Source organism: Ochlerotatus camptorhynchus, unplaced genomic scaffold, assembly GCF_037179485.1.
Source record: "Ochlerotatus camptorhynchus isolate MF236.1 unplaced genomic scaffold, CSIRO-AGI_Acam_v1.1 ptg000434l, whole genome shotgun sequence".
In the NCBI taxonomy this organism is placed as follows: Eukaryota; Metazoa; Arthropoda; class Insecta; order Diptera; family Culicidae; genus Ochlerotatus; species Ochlerotatus camptorhynchus.
The window spans coordinates 11,456,192-11,465,379 of record NW_027040920.1 but is presented as its reverse complement, the minus strand read 5'-3'; positions in this window follow the sequence as shown (position 1 = coordinate 11,465,379).

Sequence of the window (9,188 nt, the reverse complement as noted above, 5' to 3'; positions counted from 1 at the left end):
GCACTTCCACAGTTATTAATTGAGAGCTTTCGATGCCTGTACCATTTTTGCATTAGTATAATTGTGTGGCAAGTACAATCATACTCTATGCCCAGGGAAGTCGAGAAATTTTCCAACCCGAAAAATTCCTAGACCAGACCGGGAATCGAACCCAGCCACCTCCAGCATGGTTTTGCTTTGTAGCTGTGCCTTTACCAACTTAGCTAAGGGAGGTCCCACAGATTCTTCTGTATCTTATACGAATCTTACAGACCCTTCCGAAGGCCATTGAAAGGTATTTCTTTTTATCTAACCCTACCTAAAAAAAAACAAGACCACTTTATATTTCATCTAAATCTTTACAGGCAAACACATTTGTATATTTAAAAAAAAAATCCATTTCAAACGGAATGTTTTTATGCTTCCTAATTCCTTCCACTTCCGGAAAACAAAACGTCCAACAAGCGCAAATAGCTTATCACCATTATCAATCACCGCATACTCGATAATGGCATCATCAAGCGACAGATACCGGATTGTGTGCAGCAGTTACTACTGATAGTCTGATGACAAAACTCCAGAGGTAGTAAAGTATTCCGGAGCTTAAAAATTAAAGGAAAAAGATTTATCCCAGCGAACTAAAATCAGTGAGAATTAAAGTAGCACCAGTAAGTAACCTAAACAAATAAAACCAGTTACCTATTTATACCATTCTAAATCCAGAGCAGGTCAATTTGAACGTCGAGTTGAAAGAGCTCATCAACTGCTTACTTCATCAGTCAGTTCCATCAACCATAATAGACGAAACTGCGAACCTGTTCCGTTGGAACCACTGGGAGGAAATCATATACCATTGATGGCTGGTGCGGAAATCATTTACCCCTGAGGCCGATGCACTACTATGATGCAATCGTTTCAAAAATATGCTGCTTGCAGGTTCTGGATTGGTGAGATGAAGTTCATTTTGTCTTGGCTAATAAAATTAATTTGACTTTTATTAATATTTTATGCTATGTCCATGAAAAATATCACTGAAAAGAACTGACAGAAGCTAAATACATTCTCCCGAATATTCCAACATTATACATTCAACCAATAATTTCAAATTATACTATACCATGTGTAAACGATTTTTATACTAAGTTCGTATTCTCTCTCTTTATACCGACCTATGCGTCGGTCAGGAGAGTTGCGATTTAGCGGATTTAGATTTGAATATTTTTTGAGTGTACGGTGTTTAATTTTTGGTGATTGATGATAAATGTTATTGTTTCAGGAATGGCGAATTGGTACTCGACTAACGGAGGAAGAATGGCGTATTATAATATTGTTCAAGGAGGAGGGTCACTTTCGTGTTTCAATGGCCGAAAAATTGATCGATCTGAGAAAGCGGTACGGAATTTCCCCAGAAAATGTTCAAAATATGGCATTAAACCTCCTACTAAAGGGGACACCAAAGTTTGTTTGAGGCTGCAAGGCCAAATCATACATGAAGCCACAAAGAATCGGTTGTCCTGCTCCCAAATTAAACAAAAGCTGGATGTTCCGGTGACCCCTCGACAGATTGCTCGGATTTTGAATGAATCGTCGAACATCAAATGGAGGAAACTGCAAGGGAAACCGAAGCTTAACCTCACTCATAAGCAGAACCGGCTCAAGTTCACCCGGAAGTACATGGAGTGCAAGACAGATTTGCGTAATATTGTGTTTTCTGACGAGAAAAAGTTTAACCTAGACGGGCCGGACTGTTACAGTTGCTACTGACATGATTTGAATCAAACCAATGTCGTGAGATCGAAGCGAAACTTTGGGGGTGGAAGTTTGATGGTATGGGTGCCTTCTCCTAAAGGGTGTCCACGATGAAATTGCCACACTATGATATTGCTCTAACTTTTTAACCGTTGGGTAGAATTTAATGAAAATTTGGGTGGATTTAGTTCATAGTGCATTATTTACATCCTGCAAGTTTTAAAGTCCTGTGATCAAAACTCGCGGAAATGGAGTCGAAAGAACAGCTCGTGCGTGATAAAATCTTGCGCATTCATCACGAGAACAAGGATCTCTCGCATCGTTCCATCGCTAAAACGTTGGGAATCGCGAATTCCACGGTGTCGCGAGTGATTAAGCGGTTCGAGGAACGGTTGACCACCGATCGGAAGCCCAGAAGTGAAGGAAAAAGTATTCCGTACAACACCAAAAATCACAACCGCGTAGTTGGGGCCTTCAACCGAAATCCGAACGCCTCCGTTAGGGATGTGGCTAAGAAGCTGCACCTAAGCCGAAGTTTTGTCCAGAAGGCCAAAACTAAGGCTGGGCTTCGAACGTTCAAGGTACAAAAGGCCCCTAATCGCGACGAGAAGCAGAACAAGTCCGCCAAAACCCGTGCCAGGAAGTTGTACCTCAACATGCTGACGAAAGTTGAATGCTGCATCATGGACGACGAAACATATGTGAAGGCCGACTTCAAACAGATCCCCGGCAACCTGTTTTTCACGGCCAAGGATAAGTTCAGCGTTCCGGAGCATGTCCGCACTCAGAAGATGTCCAAATTTGCGAAGAAATTCCTGGTTTGGCAAGCCATCTGCACGTGCGGGAAGCGGAGTGCACCTTTCGTGACCCAGGACACGATGAACGGACAGGTGTACATAAAAGAGTGCCTCCAGAAGCGGCTGCTTCCTCTCCTGAAGGCCCACAACGTCCCAACAATCTTCTGGCCGGATTTGGCCTCATGCCACTACTCCAAGGACGTGCTGAAGTGGTATGCGGACAATAAGGTCAATTTCGTGCCGAAAATGTTCAACCCTCCCAACACTCCGGAGCTCCGCCCCATCGAGAAGTACTGGGCGATTATGAAGCAGCACCTTCTTAAACGACCTAAGGTAGTGAAGACAGTCGAGGAACTGAAGAAAGTATGGGTTTACATGCAAAAAAACGGTTGATTCACAGGTTGTGCAGAATCTTATGGCCGGGGTTAAGGCCAAGGTGCGGGCATTTGCGTATGGACTGTAAATAAAATACGAGTAAAATGGTAAAATGAAGTTTAATAGTTATTTCTCAATCCCTGAAAATTTGATGGCAATCGGATGAAAACTCGAATTTTGCGAATCAATTTTGTGTGTGGCAATTTCATCGTGGACACCCTTTACCAGCTCCCGATTTGTTTCATCTCAACCCGTATGAATTCCGAAATGTACCTGAAGCTCTTGGAAGATGTTTTAATCGGTCATATTGATAACGAGGCAAATAACGACATCGTTTTTCAGCAGGACAATGCATCTATTCACGGCTCTAAGCAATCCAAGCCTTGGTTTTTTGAGAAAAACATTCTGCTACTGGACTGGCCAGCTTGCAGTCCTGATTGCAGTCCCATAGAAAATCTCTGGGGAATCTAGGCTTATATGGTTTATGCAAACGGACGCCAGTTTGACAGCATTTTCAGTCTTAAAACAGTAATTCAAGAGTGTTAGGGCAAAAATTTACATGGCAACACTGCGAAAGCTATGTTATTCGATGCCAAACCGTATTTTTGAAGGAATCCATATCTAGTAGCCCTCCTCCTTGGACCAACCACCGACTCAAGCGACTGAAGTCATGCAAACGAGCTGACTTGAAGAAATTTTGTAAACTTCGAACGGATGCATCGAAGAGAAAGTACAACCTCGTTAACAAACAGTATAAGCAGCTCAACAAACAGCTTTATCAAGCCCATCAGCGCCATCTACAAACTAAACTCAAAGCAAATCCCAAGAGCTTCTGGAATCATGTCAGATACGGAGGGAATCGCTGACCTGTTCATGTCACAACTCAGCAGTGTCTTCGTCAAAGAAAATTTACCTAACAAGCACATCGTAGCCGCCGTAAGTGATGTTCCCGTACTTTCTGCTGTTGAGCCGCATCCGCCAATCTCGACTAATGATGATCGTAGAGCAGGCCTTCGTTTGAAAAATTCTTTCAGCAATGGCCCTGAAGGAATCCACTCCGCGGTTATTAAGAACTGTATTGGAGTGCTGGCCACACCTTTAGCATCCATCTTCAACCTCTCTTTGGATTCTGGGTCTTTCCTGACTGCTGGAAGGAGGATTCTTTTGTTTCCCCTGTCTTCAAAAAAGGCAATAAGCAGCGGGTGTCCAACTACCGTGGTATCGCTGCTTTATGTGCAGTCTCAAAACTGTTTGAACTATTGGTGCTAGATTATTAAAAAAACACACATGCTCTAGTTACATCGCGACTGAACTACACGGACTTATGCTGAATACGTCAACCGCTACAAATCTCGTTCAATACACATCATCAATCAAACGCGAGATATGGAAAGAGGTCATCAAGTGGATGCTATCTACACCGATCTTTCTGCTGCTTTTGATAGAGCGACTTGGCTTTCCCGGTTCCTTTCTTGATTGGCTTCGCTCATACCTCACCGGTTGACATATGTCAGAAGATTGGAGATCATTTTTCTCAACCGTTCGCTGTTTCTTCTGGTGTACCTCAAGGCAGTCATCTGGGACCGTTCATATTTTTATTGTATCTGAGTGACGTTCACTTTTCGATCCGTTGCCTGAAGCTGTCTATGCTTACGATTTTAAACTATAGTTTGTCATGAAAGATCGAACTGATGCATTGTTTCTTCAACATAAGCTGGACGTTTTTGCTGTTTTGGTGTGACAAGAACATGATGGTATTAAATGCTTCTAAATGTGCCATTAAATATAACGTTTTCCTGAAAAAAAAAATCACCTATCTGGTATGCTTACAGCCTTCAGGAGCAAATATTAAGCCGTGAATCTACCATTAAAGACTTAGGCGTCCTACTTGATTCTCAACTCACCTTCAAGGACCATGTGGCGTATGTTTCCGCTAAGACATCTTCTCAAAAAGGTTTCATTTTTCGTTTCGCCAAAGACTTTAGGGAGATTTTCTGTTTAAAAAGTAGAAGGGTCTGTGCCTTAGGGGCACGAACGGAAGCTTGACGTAGGACCGCTAGTGGACGGAATAAATGTGAAGAGCATTTAGTTCTTGTAATTGATCAATTATCTATTATCTCAACTCTTTCCGTTTTTGAATTGTAGGCGTACCAAATTTGTAGAGAAAGTTGATTAAGAGAATCAATCAAAATCACTTGCACCCCTGCTTCCAAGTTTGGTTACAAGATTACAACTCTGGATAGCATTTTGTGTGGTCTTTGGGGGCTTGTGGTTCTGAATATGGACAAACAAGCACAGATAAATTCTATTACAACTATTTACTGATGTAAACTTGATGGCCCTGAAAAGGGCCGTTTAATTGAAGAGAACATCCATGGCCACTTACGCTGGGCGTGTTTAGTGTAGGTGACAGCATTACGGACCTCATTTTCCAGGAACACCTTAAGCACACCTCGTAGATCAGACCGGAGATACGTTTGACACCACCACGGAGAGCCAGACGACCGATGGCGGTTATCTCGAATAACTTTGCGATGACGCTTGGCGCCTCCTTTACCAGACCTTTTCCTCCTTTGCCACGACTAGTCAATTGTTGCTTGTTAGGTGTGAAAGAGTGGACTACCCACCACCTTCCTACTGCTGCTATTGCTGTTCACCACGCCGTCCGAAGCGAAAATGAGCAAATTCCATACAGCAGCGCTCTTTTATATCTTTTCAGGTTAAAGCAGAATGATGCTACAAAGACTCCTCCCATTGTGAGTAGTTTGCTATCAAGTAGCGACGCTGGCTCATTTCCTTTTGCGTACACAGCGAATGAGAACGACCCAAATTTGAGTTTAGTTCACTCATAATCGCCAAAAGTGCAGGAACTCAACGATGAGTAAATTTGTCGTGGAAAACCTAAAAAATTGGCCAGAAAATGAGGAAATTGACGAAATTTTTATTCAGTCTCGGAGTAGTACCAATAGACTGAGTGAATCCAATCTTAATTTTTCTCAAATTCGGGAATTTTTCCCTGGAAAATCCTGGAAAAACCTGGGAAAACATGAGGCAAATTTACTCATCGCTGAGTTCCTGCACTTTATTTCTTATTTCTGAGATTTGGGTCGATCTCATTCGCCGTGAAGATATTGGCGCCAGTGGTTAGCGTGATTACCTCTCACCCCAGCAGGCCTGGGTCCAATCTCAGTCGGCGCCACCGGAATGTTCTAAGGCATAACATCTCTGATCACGACTTCCTTCGGGAAGTAAAGCCGTTGGTCCCCGGTTGAGTTGATGGGTCGATTGGTAGGGTCCAGGTGTGGGAGCTGCCACCCTGGCGTTGGAAGCTTTGGAGCTCAGTACGGAAAACAAATCTCGCGTCACTTTTCAATAGGTCCTATCTACATTGATCGATTCTCTTCATCGACACTCTCTTTCGTAAATGTTCACAAATGTTTCCTGCCGTCTTCGTCGAATTAGATGCTAGATTGTTGCTTCTTCCATCGTGGCTTCCATCCGGCCGTGGCGATTCAAAGTTGATCAAGGTTGATCAAAATAATTTGTACCCCTGCTTCCAGTTTGATTACATGAGGCAGATGAATTATATTCCTACTCTTTCCTGTAGTAAGCTTGGTGGCCCTGAAAAGAGCCGTTTTGTTGCCAAAGTTGGTGATGATTTAACCTCCGAAACCAAACAGAGTGCGTCTCTGTCACTTCAAAACGTAGATGACATCCATGGCCGCTTACGCTTGGCGTGTTTAGTGTAGTTGACAGCATCACGGATCTAATTTTTCAGGAACACCTTCAGCACACCTCGTAAACTAGACCGGATATACGTCAGACACCGCCACGGCGAGCCAGACGACGGATGGTGGTTATCTCGAAGAATTTGCGTTTGGTTCTGAATATGGCGATGAGTGTTCAAAATATTACGCAATTCCATCCTCCCTATTCGCACGCGCCCGAAGATCGGAGGCGAATGCCACTTAGAGTTGTTTCGTCTACTTACTACTCTCTGACGACTGTGCTGGGAAAGCAGCATGTGCATGTAGGTAATTGGTGGATTTGTTAGTTAATTCGACGCTTTTGGACAATGCTGGACATTTACCAATTTTTCAATAGTTTATTGTTAAAAATCAACATTCAGAAGCATTGTCATCGATGCGTAGTCATATTTCTGATCGATTGGTTATAACATTTTTGAAATTGGGCCAGGGGCAGCTGAGTTATAACGTTCAAAATCTTTCTTAATTTGTTACATGTTTCATTTTCGGTTTTCACAAAGTGTACCCCCATATAGAAATCAAAGACGTAGTCCTACTTCAAAAAACACTCTATTGTTTGCTAGTCCGCTCCACATTAGAGTACTGTTCCGTAGTAGGGTAGAGTGCTACTTCGTCGTAATCGCCCATTTCTGGTCTATTGATCAGAAAAGATCAATAGTATTAGTGATTATTAGTGATTTCACCGTGCACAAATCAATAATAGGTTTGTTCCGATGCGTTAGTTCATTAGCTACAACATAAATCCTGTTAGAGCGCAGTGTATGAATATTTACACTCATTGTTCTCAAAACAAAAGAAGCGCTCCTAGTGAATCCCCTTATTCTACGTTTATCCGTGGGACGAAGAAAATCTAATAGCGTTCAATGCGTTAGGACGGAATTGAAACTCGTAGAACGAGTTTAGAATCAAGAAGCAGTATTAGATTTTAATCAATATCTCAACAATTTGTGATTATTTTTAGAAGTCATCTTTGACAGATTTATTCCATTTTTTTGTATAAGCGCGGGTTGTGCTTAGTAGGACGGAAATTATATCAAAAACTCTATGCGCTCCTTTTTACGTAATGAGGCCATTCAGCGAAGCTTTGTACGTTTATCTCGTCGTTGGCTACCCTGGAGTGATCCTTTCAATCTCCCTAGGTATGAAAGTCGCTGTAATTTGATGTCCCTACAATTACTTAGTGTTCGCCGAGGCGTCTCTAAGGCTACCTTCATCGCTGATCTCCTTCGATCGGACATTAATTGCGGATCACTTCTGCAGCAGTTGAATGTCAATATCAGACGCGTAAATTTACGTTCTTATTATTTTTTCAACATCCCGGCTTCTCGCACAAACTACGGCGCTAATGAGCCGTTAACTAGCATGTGCAAGATTTTCAACAAATGTTAAAACTGCTTTGATTTTAATATCTCCCGTGTTAGGCTTAAGAATTTACTTTGACTATATGTTATGTATTACTTCTGCGTGAAGTCAACGATTTACTTAGTTGAAGATGCCAATTTCAAATAACAGATTACGCGTATAAAAATTACCACTTTAGTCTGTTATTTGAAATTAGCATCTTCAACTATGTAAATCGTTGACAGGAGCACATGCCGTGGTAGAGGTAACAATAGCTGCAATTTCCAAACCTACGGCTGGATGCCGTCTTTCAGATAACAACTTGAGTGCGGTAAAAATCGATAGAACTGTTTCAAGCACATCGTCGGTACATGAGCGAATCGGCGATCATCTCTTTTTGCCAGTGGTGGCGGGGTGGAATACCCCTCACCACCCCTCTCCAACGGGGGAGTTTGGTAAAGAGAGATGATCAAAACTGACTTGAACCTTTCTTAAAAGTTGTCCTTGCTCGTTTTCTACTCTCTATAATACAATTCTCACACTACCGTACTCTAACAGACCTATCAACTCTATACTTTCAATTGTATAAAAATTACCACTTTAGTCTGTTATTTGAAATAAGCATCTTCAACTACTTAAGAATCTGTTTTATAATGTACTTTTAACTTCCTGACGGTTTCTGTTTTTTTGTATTTAAATTCAGTTAATTATGTTATCATTATTTCTTTTTATATGTTAAGGACTTAGTTCAAGCAAATGTATCTGTAGGATTCCATGTTATCTGTTGGTACTGAAATGTTGAGGTTTTGCACCCACTGGTGTGGGCTTTTCTCTTCAAATAAATAAATAAATAAATGATGGTAATCCGAAACGATGGCGGCCATACCAAATATTAGCTATCGATTGTCTTCGAAATTCGCTTTTAAAAGTCATCGTAACTTTAAAATTTAACCAGTCGGCTAAACGAATGTCTTCCCATTTTCCAATGTTATTTCTATATTATGATCCAAACGTGAACTAATGATGATTTTGTTGAAAATAAAAGAGACCTATCCTACAAGTCCAAAAAATAGAAATACGCTGTGCCTTATTTCCCAAATACATAGAAAAAATGGGAGTCGGCTAAACCAATGTCTACCACTGAATGTGTGCGTGACGTTGGAAAATACTAATAGAAGCG